This window comes from Bombina bombina, chromosome 5, assembly GCF_027579735.1.
Source record: "Bombina bombina isolate aBomBom1 chromosome 5, aBomBom1.pri, whole genome shotgun sequence".
NCBI lineage: Eukaryota > Metazoa > Chordata > Amphibia > Anura > Bombinatoridae > Bombina > Bombina bombina.
The window spans coordinates 916,790,463-916,809,436 of record NC_069503.1 but is presented as its reverse complement, the minus strand read 5'-3'; the positions used below and the strand labels follow the sequence as shown (position 1 = coordinate 916,809,436).

General features: G+C 37.5%; 1 long non-coding RNA gene across 1 annotated transcript in view; it reads right to left on the bottom strand.

Moving 5' to 3' along the window:
- LOC128660962 (uncharacterized) overlaps nucleotides 1–14,101 on the bottom strand; it is a 142,801-nt gene extending 128,700 nt beyond the window's left edge. Inside the window, exons 1-2 of the long non-coding RNA XR_008402596.1 lie at nucleotides 13,971–14,101; nucleotides 7,737–7,814 (exon numbers count right to left, since the gene is read on the bottom strand). This is a non-coding gene — a long non-coding RNA (uncharacterized LOC128660962). The remainder of the gene's footprint in view (nucleotides 1–7,736; nucleotides 7,815–13,970) is intronic.
- Nucleotides 14,102–18,974: the final 4,873 nt, after the last annotated feature.

Genomic DNA, 18,974 nt, shown 5'->3' with positions numbered 1-18,974 from the left:
CTGCTATTTCTCTCCTCTAAGCGGAAAAATTTGCGGATTATGAGAAAAAAATTCCAAATCAGCTTCTTGACCAAACATCAGCTGTTTATCACACATTACAGAAAGATCGCCTGAAAACTGAACTAGGAGTAATTTACAGAAGACCAGATTTCAGAAATATGAATGGTGCCATTAGTCTTCTACAGTTTGTAATAGAAAATAACTTGGACAGTACTTTCTCGGAGACCTACAAACTGTTGCAAATTAATTCAACTATTCCCGTGACAACTGATGAGGCTGAGAGATGTTTCTCAACTTTAAAACGAGTTAAGATATTTCTAAGGAACACCATGACTGAGGAAAGACTGACCGCTCTAGCCATGCTGACAATTGAAAAACAATTGATAAATGACATTCCTAAATTCAACGAAAATGTTATTGATTTGCCACAGGCGGATTGACTTGATTTACAAAACTTTTACTTGAGTTATCAACATTGTTTTAATGTTTACCTTTGAAGTAAATTATTAAGCACTAGTGTAATAGAAATCATCTTCTTTTGTACTAGAAAGTAAAATGTTGGTGTATTTATCTTCATGTTGCCACGGCCTTTGGCTGCATTGCCTAATATTGAACACTGGGAGCTGGGGCAACAGTAATTGAAATGTGGTTTTATTTCTCTATAAAGTGGAAGGTTCTTTATATCCAGGAATATATATGTTTTCATAAATGTACATTCAATATACTTATTATTTCGCAGCTTTAATTAATCATTTGGTTAATATATATGTCATTATATAATTTAACTGAGCATGTATGTTTTAAGACTAGACATGGGCAGGTAGTGTAGGCTCCTCCATTTGTGCACTGTCGCACGTGAACATGGGTATACTGAAGAGTATGGATTCATGTATATTAATTTAAATATTAGACCTGGTCATAATATTAAATATTATAAATATATATATATATATATATATATATATATATATATATATATATATATATATATATATATATATATATATATATATATATATATATATATGAATGTTAAAAAACACAATGATCAAGTAACCACAAATCGTTATGTTCTTTCCAAAATTATGAATTGTATTCTATTTTCCGGCGCATTTGAGCTTTCACTTCGAGGACATGATCAATGCGATGATTCATTAAATATTGGGAGACTTCAAGGAATTGTAATTTAATACTTAGTTAGTATGATACTAATAATCAGATATACTATTAACTATTTGAATTCAATTGATTAATCATTTCATATTCTGATATTACATTGCATTTGATTAGAATTCAGTAGTGATTAATTTATTGTAACGATATTTATATTTCCTTATTATCCCACTTTAATATAAATATATTCTATATTTGAAGTCATTCCTTAATAAAGTATAGGAGTATATAAAACTATATGAAAATTAGTTACAAGTCATTTCATATGAAATTTTGTCTTCTATATGCTTGCATCGATTCTGAGCTAGAAAACCTTTCCTGGCGTATATGTGGATTCAGACCTTCAAAAGTATTGTTAGTCCCATCATTTGTATATCATACAAGTGATAATTACTTACTTTCCTGAAGATTCTAATCTGAGCATATCTGAACTAAAGTACAGAATTGTTTCTCTGTCACCCCAGAGAGGTAACATGGTTATCTTGTTTGTAGAGATCTAATCTCATTAAGCGATGAAGTAAAGAATCTTTTGAAGATTAAACTTTAACAAATGTTCCCTTTGTATATTTTTTAGATATCCTCCTGCCTGGGAGCTGTATTGGAGCATAGTATTTATATATAATTGATGTTACATTTCATAAAAATATATTTCATATCTGAGTACAAGACTTTAACACAGTTTGAGTGCATGAAATCATATACAGTTGTATGCAAAAGTTTAGGCACCCCTGACAATTTCCATGATTTTCAGTTATAAATAAATGGCTGTTTGGATCAGTAATTTCATTTTGATCTATCAAATAAATGAAGGACACAGTAAAAATTCAGTAGTGCAATGAGGTTTATTGGATTAACAGAAAATGTGCAATATGCATCAAAACAAAATTTGACAGGTGCATACATTTGGGCACCCTTGTTATTTTGTTGATTTGAATACCTGTAACTACCTAGCACTGATTAATTGGCAGACAAAATTGGTTTGGTGAGCCTGTTAAGCCTTAAACTTCATAGACAGGTGTATCCAATCATTAGAAAAGGTTTTAAGGTGGCCAATTGCAAGTTGTTCTCTATGACTCTCCTCTGAAAAGTGGCAACATGGGGGGCCTCAAAACAACTCTCAAATGGCCTAAAAACAAAGATTGTTCAACATCATGGTTTAGACAGAGGAAGGCTACAAAAAGCTATTGCAATTGCATACATTTAAGATGTCTGTGTCCACTGTGAGGAACATAGTGAGCAATGCATGGTGAGGATATGGAAGACCACAGGCACAGTTCTTGTTAAGGCCAGAAGTGGCAGGCCAAGTAAAATATCAGAGAGGGCCAGAGGCAAAGGCAAAGGATGGTGAGAACGGTCAAAAACAGCCCACAGACCCCCTCCAAAGACCTGTACTACTGGGAATATTGTTGAGGGTCTCATGGATTCCACTCAATATCAGCAGATACTTGAGAATAATGTTGAGGAATCAGTCACAAACTTCAGTTGAAGTTACCCCAGGCTGGGGCTGGATATTTCAAGAAGACGATGACCAAAAACACTGCTGGTTCAAATGGGTGGGGCCATTTGAGGGGCGTGACTTTCACAAAGGGTGTGGCTTTAAAAATGGGTGTGGCTTGTTAAAAGGGGCATGTTTTTTCAAAGGGCGTGGCTTTCTAATAGGGGCAGGGTCTTGTGCACCCCCATCCTAAAAATTCACCAGCCGCCACTGACACAGACACACACAGCATCTAACACCTACACAGAAATTCGCAGACACACACAAAGGGGTAGATTTATTAAGCAGCAGATGCTTCTTCCTACCACCATCATTTCAGGCTGCCTCAAATGTAAGTTAAGAAGTAGCAGTCTGAAATCTGATAGAATCGGGATGATTGACACCCACTGGTAGCGGCCGATTGGCCGACGATGAGCAGGGGTGGCATTGCACAAGCATTTCACTAGAAATGCTGGTGCAATGAAAAATGCTGACAGTGTATGCTGTTGGCATTCAGCGAGGTTCAGCGGACATGATTCGCTACAGCGAATCATTTCTGCTCGACCCTTAGTAATTCTACCCCATAGACATTAATACAAACACACACAGCCACCAATGCACACAGATAGAAACCCACAGAGGTACTAACACAAGCACACACACACAGAAACAAACAAAGAAACACTAATACAGACACACAAACATACACACATACAAATTAACAGACAGACACACAGACATAAATGCATGCACAAGCACACATAGACACTAACACAGAGAGAAACTAACACACAGAAACTGATACACACAGAAAAAAAAACTGTCTGTCTTGTGAATCTATTGTCAGCTGTCACTAGCAGCAGTCAGAATATATTTATAGAATTAGGATGATGCATTGATCAGAACATTACAGTCTCACAGTGTGTCATTATCGGAGCACTAAAAAACTGGCCACTATCCCTCTACTGTCTGCCAATTGGCTCACCCACTATTTCTAGCAGGGCTCTGTAGCTTCTCAGCTTGACTTTACCTATGTTTTTAACCCACTTACAGCGATGAAACACATACAGTAGGCCTAGGGATATATTTAACAAGCAGCGGATGATGCTTTCTACGCCTTTTAGGTGGCAGACTGAAATCATCCCAATCCGATCGGGATGATTGATACCTCCTGCTAGCAGCCGATTGGCGTCGATGAGCAGGGGGTGGCATTTACACAAGCATTTCCCTAGAAATACTTGGACAATGATAAATGCCGACAGTGTATGCTGTCAGCATTTAGCGATGTCAAGCTGACATGATTTGCTATAGCAAATCATGTCCATTCACCATTTAATAAATTGACCCCAAAGTTTCCATTGTTGTTGTAAACCATTAAAGTCTATAGAGATGTTTTGTGTTACCACCAGTCACACAGTTTACAACACAATAAAAAGTAGGTCATAGTGTTTCACAGTGTGTAGTGCACAAATGACATATTCTTTTTTTTAAAAAAAATAATTTTTATTTGGTTTTTACATATAAACAAATAAATAACATTTTCAAGTTTCTCTACACAGATAAAACATCATATTCATAGGCAAGTAGCATTTTACATTCGTATTAAGACTCAAGGTCTTATATTATGGGTACAGACAAGGTAACTTCAGCTAGTTTTGTTAACTCAGTTCCTAATCAAAAACAAAATGTACTTATTAGTATTCATCTTGAGTACATAAATTTCCCCATATATGGCTGAGTATTCAAATAGGTATCTCAATGTTAGAGGGGGGCGTATTTGAGGTTGACGGCTTGATAACTAGGCCCCTTAGTGATTTGGAAGTAGTGGAACCAGTTATGTTTATCAGTTGGGTACAGTTTGGCATATTGTGTGTATGAGAGGAGTGAGTTATTGTTTAAGGCGTCCGCTATTCTGTATAGACCTTTATTCGCCCACTTATTTAATACTAATGTTGGGATTGGGTTAGCAAGGGAATCTAGGGGCAGACAGCTGTGTAATTGATGAGTATATATGTTTTTGAATCTGTCCCATAAATATATGGTATGTGCTATAGAAGTAAAGGATTTCCAGGAAGGAGGTCTCCATTGGCTATCCGACCAAAGTAATCTGCAAATTGGGTGTACCTGTACTAAATCTGTCTCTAGTTGTACCCATCAGATGTTAGTTTTGTTTGTGTGCCAGAGGGCTGTCTGGGCTGTCCTAGCTGCATAGTAATATGCTGTGAGTTGTAGGACTCCTAAACCCCCTCCTAGTTTATATTTGGCAAAAAAATTTTTTTATTTATGTGTGGTTTCTCTCCTCCCCATATAAATTTAAGGATTTCTTCTTGTATTTGGTTAAGTTCAGAGATTGGCACCGAGACTGGTAGGGATTGAAAAATATATAATAATTTGGGCAGAATGGTCATTTTGGCAACAATGATATGGCCATAGAACGAGATCTTTTCTTTTATCCATTTAGTTGTTAATTGTCGGATTTGTGAGAACATGGGTTTGTAGTTGAGTGAGTATAGGGAGTGTATGTTATGGAAAAGTGTGACTCTAAGTATGAAAGGTCTTTTTTTGCCCATTCGAAATTAAAATGTATGTCAAGTAGCTTTTTTGTTTCAGGGGGTAAATGAATACTTAATCCCTCACACTTGTCTTCATTAAGTTTGTAGCCCGAAATTTTCCTGAAGTTTTGTATTATGTGATACGAGGGGGAGGGGGGGTTAGTGATAATAGAGGTTTGATAAGGATTAGGATGACATCATTTGCAAATAATGCCACTTTATAAAAGGATTGTCCTACCTCTATCCCTGTGATGTCTGTATTTTCCTTATTTTAGCGGCTAGGGGCTTGATACATAATGCAAAAAGTAGGGGTGACGGGGGCACCCCTGTCTAGTGCCGTTCTTGATTCGTATTTCTTTAGAATGATACCCAGCTACTTTGCTCTAGGGTCTGTGTATAAAGTCTGGATTGCTTTAATAAAGTTTCCACTAAACCCAGACATTTCAAGGACGTTAAGCAAGTAGTTCCAATTGACCCTATTAAATGCCTTCTCTGCATCCAATGCTAGAAGCAGATAAGTTATTTTGTGTACTGAAGCGTAATTAATTAAATATACAGTTCTCCGAATATTATCAGGTGCTTGTTTCGGTAGTGTTTATTTTTCCCAGGTTTGGGTATAACTGAGATTCTAGCAAGCATTAGTTCAGGTGGAATTGTCGTTCCAAGTAAAATGTTATTGAAGATTCTCACTAATTGTGGCACTAATAGTGTTTATAAAAGATTCCTGGAAAACCGTCTGGTCCTGAAGTTTTTGAAGATTTGGTGTTTTTAATGGCCTTAAAGGGACACTGAACCCACATTTTTTTCTTTCATGATTCAGATAGAGCATGCAATTTTAAGCAACTTCCTAATTTACTCCTATTATCAAATTTTCTTCGTTCACTCGTTATCTTTATTTGAAAAAGAAGGCATCTAAGCTTTTTTTTTTTTTTTTGGTTCAGTACTCTGGACAGCACTTTTTTATTAGTGGATGAATTTATCCACCAATCAGCAATAATGACCCAGGTTATTCACCAAAAATGGGCCGGCATCTAAACTTACATTCTTGCATTTCAAATAAAGATACCAAGAGAATGAAGAAAATTTGATAATAGGAGTAAATTACAAAGTTGCTTAAAATTGCATGCTCTATCTGAATCATGAAATAAAAAAAATTGGGTTCAGTGTCCCTTTAAGGACCTTCTGTAAGGTTACGGGTGAATTTAGTTTGTCAAGCGAATCTGTATCTATTTTTGGTAGGTCGCAGTCTAGAGTAAAAGTTTGTATGTCGGCTTTTAAATTTTCTTTATTTTCAGGAAATGGGATATATAGTTTATGGTAAAAGTTGGCAAATGTTTTCGCAATATCTTGTGGGTTGTTTGCTGTTGTGCCATCTGGTTTTTGCATTTGGGGAATTGAGGTTGTCCTGGTAATATTTTTGAGTTTGTTTGCATATATAAAGTAGTGGGTATAAAAGGTTGACAAATTCAGTTTTTTTGCCTTGAATTGGTCATTTAAGAGGGAGGATGGATTTGTTTTATGCGTTTGGGATAATTGTGTTAGTTCTGTTCTTAATTGGTCGTGTTTTGCGCAGTGGATTTTCCTTTGTTTGTTTCCCCAACTATTATTCCTCTCATGAATGCCTTTACCGCTCCCCACTCAAAAAGTGGGCTAGATAAGGTGTTATGGTTATCATCTGTGAATTCTATTAGTTTGTTTTTGAGGTTCTGAAGGAATATGGGGTCCCGTAGTAGAGTGTGGTTTAATGTCCAAGATTTAACTCTGTTTGGGTTGAGTATTCCCGTAAGGGTGGTTAGGACTATTGCATGGTCTGACCATGTTGTATCAGTCATATGTGATTTGGAGATCAATGGTTGCATAATTTGGCTCAAAAAAAATATAATCTATGCGTGAGGAGGTGTCATGTACAGGTGAATGGAATGTGTAGTCGTTCTCTTCCGTATGCAATGTTCTCCAGCTATCTATCAGGTTGTGATCTAATATAAAGTCTAGTAGGATTTTTTTGGGTAAGGGTCTCTCCAATTTTCCCCATTTTTACAGTTCGATCGCATTGGGTCAACAACCAGGTTAAAATCACCCCCTAGTATGATTCTGTATTTTTCCCAGTGTGTTAAGATTCTAGAGATTTTTGTTAAAATGGTTTGTTGTGAGTCATTAGGTGCGTATATATTCCCTATAATTAACGGTGTGCCTTGTATTTTCCCTCGGATGATAATATATCTTCCTTTTGGGTCTATAAGGGATGCTTCTTCTAGAAAGATAAAGGAGTATTGATACTCCACATTGCTATTTAGTGCTAGTTGCATGAAATTGAGTAGTGTATGCTTGATCCTAATATTTCGCAGTGGTTATTTTAGTAAAATGAGTCTCCTGGAGCATGATTAAATTAGCCCCCAATCTTTTATATTCTAGTAGTGCCTTTTTGCATTTAATGTGTGAGTGGAGGCCCCGGACATTATGAGATAACATTTTAAGTGACATTACTTATATATATTCAAGTTTTAATGTGTATGCCGAATCTGGAGCAAACTGCTTACCACTCTGATGTAGGCCGGACTCCCCCTGAATGAGCTTCAATCCTGAGCAAAATTCTGCATATGAGTTCTGTGTAGTTACTTAAACAAAAACAAGTACAAATAACAATTAAACTTCCAATGATAAAACTTTAACATGGCTGAAAAACAAATAGTAAAAGATAGTTAAATTTAACAAAATGGTGGTACAGTAGGTCGGCAACCATTTAAATGGTTGAAAAATATGGCCTCAATCATTACATTTATGTCATTATCTTAAAGATGGGGGGAGTTAGGGGTCGTTAAGGGATAGGGTAAGGGTATAGAGGGGAGGAATGGTTGGTCAGGGGAGGGGTTGAAGGCTAGGGGGGAAGGGGGGTTGTTCTTATGTATCTAGTGTTTGGGGTTAGAGACCGCTACACTTAGGTGAATTAGTAACATAATTTTGTTAGTCCACTGGTTCTCTTTTAGGTGGGTAAGGGGTGGTGGTGAAGTAGTAAGTCTCTTACTATGGGTATGGGTGAGCAATGGGAACATCATTAAAGGTTTGCAAGCAATACAGGATGGCTAGGGATGGAGATTTGCCAGGTACTCACTGTTCGACGGTTATGTAATTGCCTCCTGGTTGGCATTTTTGTTCCCTTTATTTGGAAAGTTCTGTTTAGCTTTTTTTTAGATTGTCCTGTATTCTGAACTGTGGTCCAAGATCTGTTCAAAGCTTTTCTTGGACTACGTGGAGGGAAAGGTGTCTCATGATCTTGGATGGGAATTTTCAATTTATCAAGCAGTAACAGTCCTTCTTGTAAGGTGGTACATGTGTATGTATTCTCATTGAGCTGAAACCATAATCTGAATGGGAAACCCCATCTGTAGTGTATTTTAGCTTCCTTAAGAGCATTAAGAATCGGTTTTAAGTCCCTTCTTTTTTCAGTGTGATCGGAGAGATATCTGCAAAGATTTGGAGCACTGAGCCTTCAAATTCTATCTGTGGAAGTTTCCATGCTTCTTGTGGATCTCTTGTGGATGTTCCTGGCAGTGGCTTGGAAAGTGCTCTATGCAATTCTATCAAACAGGAGCATAGATAAATCTAGTGAAGGTACAATTTGTTAGAAGATCTCGGTGGTAGTGGTTTGGAGGTCTTTATATGATTCAGGGAGGTTTATTATTCACAGATTGGATCTGCAAGATCTATTCTCTAAGTCCTCTAGTTGTGATTCCAGTCTCTGTATTTGTACCTGTTGATCTTCCACGTTAGCTTGCAATGTTGTTGAGGTTTCCATTATGTCATCAACTTTCTCTTCCAATTCAGTCATCCTGTCTCCAATGTCTTGTATGTCCTATTTAAGTTCTTGCATTGACAAGCAGAATTCCTCTTGGAAGAGGGCCTTTATTTGAGTCAGTAATTCTTGGTTGGGTTTGGAGTTTAGGTCTGAGACAGACATGTCTGCTGGGGTGTCTTGTGAGTCTTCACTAGCTGTTGATGGAGTTAGACTTTGTCCTCTGTTTTTTCTTTGTTGTGAGTTTGTTAAGCAGTCTTTCATGGTCTGAATTCTGCTTTTCATGATGGCTGTAGAATAGAAAGGCTTAATATTTGGTATTCAATGGCTTGTTGATGTAGCTCTTATAGATGATCTCTCTGCAATTTTAATAGGATGCCAATGCCATACGTTTAGGCAGATAAAGGGTTGCCTACCATTATGATTTTTATGATATCATACGTCCATGGTATCAGTTGTTTTAATGGGGTAGAGAGCTAAAGAGCATGAGCGGAACGATTCTCTTCCCAGTATAACTCCTTCGGATTCTTAGATACTTCGGGGACCGTGTCCCAAAGCATGTAAGGAAGACAGGATGTTTCGATTTTGCTTGCTGGGAAGGTTACTCGTTAGTTTTTTGGCAATATGTTCAATAAATCCTCACAGTGTCATAATGTTGTGTATGTGGCACTGTTTGGGTGTCTATGAGTGGTATAGCAGAGGCACTTCCCTCCAGGGGATATGTCTCCTTTCAACCAAGTAGGAAAAAGGAATTGAGGATATGAACAAGGAGAAAATGCAGCACTCGGGGGACACCAACTTGATATTAAAAGGCAAAACTTTATTCCATAGTTTAAAAATACAGGTAGGATCAGGGAATTAACCCCTTACGCGTTTCGTGCTCCGCCTGAGCACTTAGTCATAGGGATGTTTGCTTAAACCGGACATGGCCTATTTAAAGGCACAGTGTCCAATCAAGCAATGTGTCAGAAAAATTTAAAAAAACAATAATATAAAAGCATGTTAACATTGAACATGATCATCTTGCAATATGAATGTATGAATCAGCCAAACATCAGTGAATATTAAATGTAAAAATAAACAATTTTGTATCATATCAAAATTCCATAGTATTAAATGCAACAACACACTGTTTCAAAAAGACAATATAAACATAGATCTTGTAACAATTAATCAGCTAGAGACACTATACGTATAGAAAAGCTTTTACCCAATACATTAGACTAACCTAGTACGTTTATGTTACGTAGGAACTGAAGTCGTTGCCATATTGTTTAATGAATACAAGAAAAAAAGAAAAAATCATCATAGCAGTGTGTTACATAACACTGAACATGGTTAGTAATGTTAAATAAGGTATGTGTCTTGGGATGAATTGATAACCAGATAGCATAGTGTGACATGGTAAAGGTGGAAAAAGATATTAGCCTATGAATAGACTCATATCCCACTCCTTATTTAAACCCTCAGGGGTAACCGTTCTTAATTTATATATCCAGTACATTTCTTGTTTGAGTAACATTTTGTTTCCGTTTCCCCCTCTGGTCGGTGGATAAATTTTATCAATGACTTTGACTGTCATATTAAATTTATTTGTCATATGTATGCTGAAATGGTGCCGTGCAATTGCTGAATTTTTATTATACATTTTAGTGTCATATATGTGTTCTCTCATACGAGATCTTAATTCTCTACTAGTCTGACCTGTGTATTGCATGTGACAAAGATTACACTCAAGTAAATATACAACATAGTGGCTTCTGCTATTTGCATAGAAACCAATGTTGTAACTTTCAAGGGTTACAGTACTTGAGAAAGTTTCTCCTCTGCCTATAATGTCACAGGTTGAACACAGGCCAGTGCCACATTTAAAAGTACCCTTTTTATGTAGCCATGTACCTGTTCTCTGTTTCTTGGAGGACACTAAGCTTGGTGACAATTTATTGGCCAAAGTGGGCGCCCGTCTGGAAACAAATTTACATTTATCAATAATCCCACTCAGTATCTCATCTTGTTGTAAGATTTGTAAGTTTCTCTTTAGGATACCACATACCTGGTTATACTGATTAGAGTATTCAGTTGAGAAAACAATAGGAGAATCTGCAAAATAACTGTTATCTTTCTTTTGTTTCGATAGCAGGCCCTGTTGTGTATTAACACTAGCCTGTCGGATACTGTTATCCAAAAGCTTAGTGTTATACCCTCTTTTAGTGAGTCTATTTTTGAGCGCTGCTGCCTGTTTTTGAAAAAGTTCATCCGAGTTTGTGTTTCTCCTAAGTCTCAAAAACTGGGCCCTGGGTATTGACCTAATTAAGTGTGGTGGATGACAAGATCTCGCATGCAAGATAGAGTTACCTGCGGTTGGCTTTCGAAATGTGTCTGTCACTATGTTCTCTGTTTCAATCATACCTGTCAGTGTAAGATCAAGAAAATTAACAGTGTTGCAATTGCTTTCACCAATGAATTTTAAATTTAGATTATTGTTATTTAGAAATTCCATAAATTCTATCTCATTTACAGTTTCATCAACTATGAACAACAAATCATCTATATAGCGCATGTATGCGACAGTGGACTTCATGTACGGATTTTCTTCAGTAAAAATAACATTGTTCTCCCACCAACCTACATTCAGGTTGGCGAAAGAGGGCGCAAATTTAGCACCCATGGCGGTGCCACAGACCTGTAAATAAAATTCACTGTCAAACATACAATAATTGTGTTGCAAGAGGAATTCTATTATTTCACAAATTAATATCTTAGTTTCTTCTGAAAAATTGGTGTCTTGATCCAGAAAATATCTAATGGCTCTAACACCCAAAGAATGTGGTATACAAGAGTATAAGGATGCAACATCTGCCACAATCCAACGGTAACCAATTTTCCATTTTACCTTGTGTAAGTTGTTGATCAAGTGTGAAGAATCTCTTAAATAACTGTAAAGTGTGATTACAATTGGTTGCAATAATGAATCTATCCACTCCGACAGAGGCTCAAATAGTGAGCCTATGCCGGAGATGATAGGTCGACCAGGTGGGGAAACAAGACTCTTATGTGTCTTGGGAAGATGATGGAATATAGGAATAGATGGATAATTTGGGACTAATATATTGATTTCTTTCTTTGTTAGAATACCCAAAGATACTGTTTGTTCTAAGATTCTTAGTAGTTTCTTTTTAAATTCACATGTCAGTTCCTACGTAACATAAACGTACTAGGTTAGTCTAATGTATTGGGTAAAAGCTTTTCTATACGTATAGTGTCTCTAGCTGATTAATTGTTACAAGATCTATGTTTATATTGTCTTTTTGAAACAGTGTGTTGTTGCATTTAATACTATGGAATTTTGATATGATACAAAATTGTTTATTTTTACATTTAATATTCACTGATGTTTGGCTGATTCATACATTCATATTGCAAGATGATCATGTTCAATGTTAACATGCTTTTATATTATTGTTTTTTTAAATTTTTCTGACACATTGCTTGATTGGACACTGTGCCTTTAAATAGGCCATGTCCGGTTTAAGCAAACATCCCTATGACTAAGTGCTCAGGCGGAGCACGAAACGCGTTAGGGGTTAATTCCCTGATCCTACCTGTATTTTTAAACTATGGAATAAAGTTTTGCCTTTTAATATCAAGTTGGTGTCCCCCGAGTGCTGCATTTTCTCCTTGTTCTTACACATTTTTTGCGGCTTGCGCTTAGCCGCATTTGATTTGCACCTCACGGGGCTGTGAGCAACATACCCTATCGGCTTGGCAGCAATAGGACTCTCCCCTCTACGTCACGCTCTGCAGTGGCCTAGTCTCTCTTAACTCCCAATTGAGGATATGACTCACCTGTAGTAAGCAGGTGGGAAATGGGCGAGAGAACGTGTGGTGTGGCGTCTACTGACAAGGTAGTTTGTGACTTGAGTCAATTAAATCTCCAAGAGATAGTGGTAGAGAGGCAATCCTGCTGAAAAGGCTTATTGCTGTGCTTAAAATAAGTTTTTTTTCTCAAGGCCTTGACTTAATGTAATGGCAGTTTGGGCCTGGTAGTGTAAAATCTATACCGGAACTGTGTCGATGTTGTTCAGTGTGATAAGGGATGGGTTTATGCTGTATTGTGTTCACAGGCCACTTACCCTCCTCCTATATCTTGTGTACCTTTATAATGTAGTCATTCAATATGCTTTGATTGCGTTGTGTAGGCTTGGGCCTATACCGCTTGGCCATCTTGTCTCCTCTGATGTCTCCAATTCACACAGGCTCACCAAAATTGGACAATAGAAGATTGGAAAAAAATGTTGCCTAGTCTGATGAGTCTCAATTTCAGCTGGGACAATCAGATGGTAGGGTCAGAATTTGGCATAAACAACATAAAAGCATGGATCCATCCTGCCTTGTATCAACAGTTCAGGCTGGTGGTCGTGGTGTAATGGTGTGGGGGATATTTTCTTGGCACACTTTGAGCCCCTTAGTACCAATTGAGCATCGTTTAAATGCCAAAGCCCACCTGAGTATTGTTTCTGACCATGTCCATCCCTTTATGACTACTGTAAGGCTGGACCTTTAAGGAACTCAATTTACAGATATTAAAGGAGGAACTTTATTAAGTAGTCAGCTTTGTAAATAAACAGGAGTATTATGCAATATCTCTTTAAGGAAACCACTACAGTATATAAAGAAAAATAGTTTTGTTCCACCACAGAATTCAATTACTCAATATAATAAAGTAATCACAGATTTAGTGGTGAGTATAATATAGAATGATTTTGAATTAAATAACCCAATAGAACTTATCTGGTTATAGAGAAGCTGGACAATCAAGAGTTAATACAAGTATGTTACAATAGAGAAAAGAATCAAGGTTGAATAACTAGTTCAGATTAACTATTCCCTGTTATATATATTAGAATTTGTACAGGATAACTGATTAATCTTGATGGGGTTTTGTAGTGTAAAGTTAATGAAGCTCTTACAGTTCAAGTACCTTAATTAAGTGAACTGGGAGTTAGGAATCCATTCCTGTCTGTAAGTGAGAGAGATCAGCTTGAGCTGCTGCAGATCGTCAAACCGGAAGTAACTGCAATCATGTGGTAGAGGCTTCTGGGAAATGTAGTCCAGACTGAAAACGAAAGGATTAGAAGGTAAACAGCTTTTAACAATTTGTAGATGTTTTACCTTTGAAAATGAGCAGTAAATGCCAGGTATTTGAACTACACTTTGTAGTGTTGGAATGAGTGTCAAAATTTAGTTGAGTCCGGTTTAAATTATCCAGCTGTAATAGTGAAATGTCCGTGGTAGAGATGAGATCCTTCTCATGTGTTAGGAAGTGTGGCTTGGTTCTCAGGTGTTCACAGTGGGAACAATTAGAATAACTAAGCAATGCTGCTTAGTTGCTTAGGCAATTTAAAAGGGGGAGTAACCAATAAGATTTGTAGGCAGTTAAAGATACAGGATCCCTTACAGTACCCCCCCTTCAAGGGAGCTGTTCCACAGCTACAGGACGAGGTCTATCCGGGTGCCGGGGATAGAATAGAAATCAGCCGGGGGGCATTGATATTTGCAGCCGGTTCCCAAGAGTCATCATCCGATGAAAAATTCTTCCAGCGAACCAGGTACTGTAAGGACCCATGACGTAATCGTGAATCTAGAATGCTTTGAACCTCAAACTCATTGGGATCAGGTAGAATTGAGGGAGGTGGAAGGAGAACATCTTTAACTCTTTGTGCCGTATAAGGCTTTAAAAGAGACATGAAACGTAGGGTGGATTCGAAGGCTAGCCGGGAGGTCAAGAGTGACAGCATTCTGATTTACAACCTTACTGATACGGAAAGGTCCAAGGAAGAGACTTGCCAATTTTTTGCTTGGAATTTGTAGCTTCAAGTTCTTTGTTGACAGCCAAACTTTATCTCCAATGGAGTAAAGCGGAGGTTCCCTCCTACATAGATCATAATGTTTCTTTTGTACAGATTGTGCTTGTTTGATGTTCTCATGGAGGAAGTTAAAGTTGTCAATTAGAGAATTGTGTAGATCATCAACGAGGGGAAAATTGAGATCATCAGTAGAATCCAATAGGAAATTCGGATGATACCCATAATTGGCATAGAATGGAGAGACCTTTGTAGAAGCATTGACAGAATTGTTATATGCGAATTCTGCCATAGATAAGAAGTCTAACCAGTCGTTTTGATGATAGGAACAGAAACAGCGTATGTATTGCTCTAACCACTGGTTAACTCGCTCTGCCTGGCCATTAGTTTGTGGGTGGAATGAGGTGGTGAATCTATGGTCAATCTGAGTAAGTTCACACAATTTTGACCAAAATTGAGAGGTAAATTGGGTTCCTCGGTCTGTTGTGAGGATGGATGGAATACCATGAAGTTTAACTATGTTATTAAGGAATAATTTGGCTGTTTCAGATGAGGTAGGAAGCTTGTGAAACGGTAGAAAATGAGCCATCTTTGTGAAAATGTCCACAATAACGAATATAGTGGTCTGATTCTTAGATGGAGGTAAATCTACGATGAAATCCATCGATAAGTGTTGCCACGGTTTTGTGGGTATTGGTAAGGACATGAGTAGACAGTATGGGGGTTTTCTTTCGGGTTTGGAAACGCAACATGTCATACAAGTTTGGATATATTGATGTACAGTATCTCTCATCTTCGGCCACCAAAAAGTCCTTTTGAGTAGTTCTAAGGTACGTTGGGTACCAGGGTGTCCTGAAAGGGGTGAATCGTGGTACATCTGTAGAAGTGTTGATCTCAATGTAGTAGATATGTACATTTTTCCTTCATGATAATAAATTCCTGAACTCATCTTGAGATCAGGATGAACTTGAGTTGTGTCTTCTCTGGTATGTTTTTTTTATCTCAGAAAGTAATGTATTGGTGAGGCCAATGAATCGGTCTTTGGGTATGATATCTGATGGTATATCAAGTCTGTCAGGTTTTTCGGGCAATCTGGAGAGAGCATCAGCCTTCCCATTTTTGTTAGCGGGTCTGTAGATAATATTAAAGGAAAAACGAGAAAAATAAAGGCTCCAACGGACTTGTCTAGAGGATAGTGTTTTGTTGTTTTGTAGGAATTGTAAATTCTTATGATCAGTGTAAATTTTAATTGGATAAGTTGTGCCTTCTAAAAGATGTCTCCAGTATTCTAATGATTGTTTGATCGCTAAAAGTTCTTTCTCTCCGATTGGATAGTTTCTTTCAGCTGGTGACATTACTTTTGAATAAAATGAGATAGGATGAATGGGACTGTTAGGATTTTCTTGTTGAGACAAAACAGCTCCAATCGCAAAATCTGAGGAATCGACCTCTAATATGTAGCAGTGGGAAGGGTTTGGATATTTCAATATAGGAGCGGTAGCGAAGAGAGTTTTTAGCTTACAAAAAGCGGTTTCTGCCTCTGTTGTCCAATGGAAAGGAATTGAAACACTGGTTAATCTTGTTAATGGTCTTGCAATCCTGGAGAAGTTTTTTATGAATTTTCTGTAATAATTCGAAAAACCAAGGAATCTTTGAAGGTCTTTTCTGGTTTTTGGTGTCTCCCATGTGGAAACTGCTTCCACTTTTTCTTTTTGCATTTCCATACCGGTAGGTGATATCTCGTAACCAAGGAAAGTTACTCTGTCAGTGTGAAATAGACATTTTTCTGGTTTGGCGTAGAGTTTATGCTTGCGCAACCTCAGGAGAACCTCTTTTACATGTCTGATGTGATCATCATAAGACTGGGAATAAATTAAAATGTCATCAAGATAAATAACAACGGTAGTGTCTAGTAAGTCGTGGAATACTTCATTTATAAAGTGCTGAAATGTGGCAGGTGCATTGCACAATCCAAAAGGCATAACCAGGTACTTGTATAACCCGTACCTGGTTCTAAATGCAGTGAGCCACTCATGACCCTCTTTGATTCTGATGAGGTTATACGCACCGCGTAAGTCCAATTTGGTGTAAATTTTGGCTTCGGATAACCTCTCGATGAGCTCCGGTATCAGCGGTAGAGGATAACGTTTTTTAATTGTAACCTTATTAAGTTGTCTGTAATCTATGATGGGTCTGATAGTGGAATCTTTATTTCGGACGAAAAATATGCCGGCTCCTGTAGGGGAGGTTGATGGTCTGATGAATCTTTTTCTAAGGTTCTCTTCTAGATATGACTTAAGATGTTGGAGTTCAGGCTGGCTTAGTGGGTACAAGTGACCAAAAGGAATTGCTGCCCCAGGTTGTAGATCAATTGGACAGTCATACGGTCTGTGGGGAGGAAGATTCTCGGCTTCAGTTTTGCTAAAAACATCTAGAAAGTCAGAATATTCAGGGGGTAAGGTTTCCAATGTTAATTTTGTCTCTAATGGATCTGAATGTAAAACCAATTTATTGTTAGAACAGTATTCTGAACAGTACTGTGAGTTAAAATCAATTTTAAAGGGTAACCATTGAATATGTGGGTTATGTAACTGTAACCAATTAATGCCCAGAACAATTTTGTAGTTTGGTGAAGGTAAGACATCAAAAGATAACAATTCAGTATGACCTAGAACTGACATGCGTATTGGTATGGTGTGATGAGTTATGGGACCAGTTGTTATGGGTGAACCATCAATCACAGGGACACAAATTGGTTTGCTTTTACGAATAAGGGGTATTTTATTAATTTTAACAATTTGTAAATCAACAAAATTGCCGTAGGCTCCGGAGTCTATTATTCCATCAACCGTCAGTTGCTTTTGGTCCCACTGTAGGAAAAGAGGTAAAATGAGAAAAGTGGGATTGTTTGTTATAGGCATTGATGTACAAGAAAAACCAAACTTACTTCTTTTGTTCTTTAGGAGTATAGGGCAGTCCTGTACAGTGTGCAAAGGATTTGCACAATACATACATAAAGATTTTACTCGTCTAGGGAGTCTTTCCTCTGGTGTTAATGGACCGTGAGCTATTCCAATCTCCATAGGTTGTTCAGTAGGTTTTATGGATGGAGTGGCCTCATGGGTAGAATAAAGCTTAGGACGGAAATCGGTACTGTACCGTTCGGCACGCCTTTCACGCAATCTGCGGTCTAGTAGGGTGGCTGTTCTCATTAAGGCATCCAGGGTTTTCGGTAGTTCTACTCTGGCAAGCTCATCCTTTAAACTGTCAGCCAATCCAAGTCTGAATTGGTTTCGGAGAGCTACTTGGCTCCATTGAGAATCGGATGCGTACAACTTGAAATCAGCCACGTAATCCTCAACAGGCCTTTTGCCTTGCTTCAAAATTCTCATTGAGGATTCAGCTGTGAGTTGTACTTCCTTGTCTTGATACAAATCATCAAGGGCTTCAAAAAATTCATCAAGTGACCCCAGGAGGGGATCCTCAGATTCGCATAAATTATCTGCCCATGAACGGGGTTCACCTTTTAGAAAGGATATAACACTTAAAACTTTTACCCTCTCTGTTGGGTAGGTTCTAGGTTTTAATTGGAAGAGAAGATTGCAGGAGTTTTTAAATTGCCGATAAAGTTTTCGGTTACCTGTGAATGGTTCTGGTAACATAACTTGTGGCTCAGGGCTGGTGTCATGTGATGGCGATCTGAGTGATATAGAATCCCTTATTATAGATCTTAGGGATTGATTTTCAATCTGAACGTCGTGGACAGCTTGTGTTAACTGATCCACTTTCTGTGAAAGATTATACACAATTTGGGGTATATCTGTTGGTTCCATTTTTTTTTTTTAAGGCTTAGTTATTATGTAAGGCTGGACCTTTAAGGAACTCAATTTACAGATATTAAAGGAGGAACTTTATTAAGTAGTCAGCTTTGTAAATAAACAGGAGTATTATGCAATATCTCTTTAAGGAAACCACAACAGTATATAAAGAAAAATAGTTTTGTTCCACCACAGAATTCAATTACTCAATATAATAAAGTAATCACAGATTTAGTGGTGAGTATAATATAGAATGATTTTGAATTAAATAACCCAATAGAACTTATCTGGTTATAGAGAAGC